The sequence below is a fragment of the Urtica dioica genome, chromosome 1 (genome assembly GCF_054948205.1).
Source record: "Urtica dioica subsp. dioica isolate 48M chromosome 1, U.dioica_male_clone48M_v1_H2, whole genome shotgun sequence".
Classification (NCBI taxonomy): Eukaryota; Viridiplantae; Streptophyta; class Magnoliopsida; order Rosales; family Urticaceae; genus Urtica; species Urtica dioica.
In genome coordinates, this window is record NC_142756.1 from 13,076,826 (window position 1) to 13,078,395 (window position 1,570).

The following is a 1,570-nucleotide window of genomic DNA, read 5'->3' on the forward strand; positions in this document are numbered from 1 at the left end:
AAAAACCCGAGCCTGATCGAACAATCAATCTCAAATCTGTTTTCTCAAATCAATTCCAAAACCAATCACAACTTCAAAAATCATTTCAAAGGCTCGGAATCAAATTACGTTCACACTCGTTTAAAAACCAAAAACAATCACAAGCTCAAGCTACACAGCCACACAACATACACTGCCAAAAATCCAATTCCAAACCAAACAATTTCAACCCCCAAGCTTCAGAATTTCCAGCTTTAATACCCTGTTTTCAAAAATTCATAACTCACTCAATTCTCAACGAATTTACACGTTCTTGGTCATTTTAGAAACCTCATAACGTCTATTATCCAGGAAAAATATCAACAAATCCAAATTAAATCGGTACCGAACTGTCCACGTCAATTTACAGAGGCTGTTCACAGCGAGCTTAAAATCCTCAAATAATTCAAAATCGACTCAATTACCCAAATCCGAGTTAGGAACATCATTAATCAAGTCCAACAATCAAATAAAACCCATCAATTTCACAGATCTTAGCTCGGATAAAAACCCCCAAATTTGCTATGAACCCTAGATTTCAATCCAACCAAGAATTTCGTGCTCAATCCTCAAATTCATATCATAATCAACAACAATCAAGCTCAATGAACAATCAAAACCAACCAAAATCTCAGATTTCATCTCGGATCAGAAACCCCTAATTTTTTATCCTATAAACCCTAGTATCAAATCAAACCAAGGAGATGAAATCCTCACCTCAACCCGTTATATTAGCTTCTCCGGTGAGCGACCACGCCTTCCCCGATGTTTTCCCTTGCTCCGGCGTCACCGTGGCTCTCGGCAACCTCGATCTTCTCCTCGGTGGTGCGCGCGGAGATGGAGACTCGGCTGGAGAAGATGGAGCTCGGCGAAGAGAGAGGAAGAAGAGGTTGAGGTCGGGTGCTAGTGAAGAGGATCGGTGATGATGAGGATTAAAGGCCGAGCAAGCTTTTGCTGCTTGATTTTTTTTCTTTTTAGGTGAGCTTGCGCGCGACTTGGAGAAGAAAGAGAAAAATGGGGGTTACGTGGCCGAATGGGAGAGGAGAAAAGAAGAGGATAACATCGCCACTTGGCAGCACTCCATTGGGCCACATGTCTCCTGAAATAACCCATCTTAAATCTTTTTCTTTCACTCTCATCCTTCACATTGTTGCACTTAAGTCCTTTCCAAATATATCCTCTCAAACTCGTCCTTAATTAATAAAAAAAAATCTTGAAAAGTAACCGAGAATTTCTTATTAATTTCCGTCATCTTAAATATATTTAAGTGACTTCGGAATTTATTTTCACTCTTGAGATCTTAAGTCTCCGAGTACGTTCCGAATAAATTTATTCGGAAAGTAATATCGAGTTTACTCGAATATCTTTATTCCGAAATTTCATCGACCTTAAACATATTTATGATTATTATTTTTTTTCCAAGATATTTAAAAATTAAGGACGCCTCATGTGCAACAAGAATTTGATTCAAAATAATACTAGTTTATTTTATTCAAATTCTTAAGTCGAGCGTTACAAAATTTCGTATATTACAATCCCTACCCCCTTAGAA

The 1,570-nt window shown here is 38.1% G+C and overlaps 1 long non-coding RNA gene across 1 annotated transcript; it reads right to left on the reverse strand.

Annotated features, from left to right (window-relative positions):
• Positions 1-211: 211 nt before the first annotated feature.
• LOC149407314 (uncharacterized) lies at positions 212-987 on the reverse strand. The gene is made up of 2 exons (XR_016296603.1): positions 736-987; positions 212-241 (listed from the first exon to the last, which is right to left on the reverse strand). It is a non-coding gene; the product is annotated as an uncharacterized LOC149407314 (long non-coding RNA).
• Positions 988-1,570: the final 583 nt, after the last annotated feature.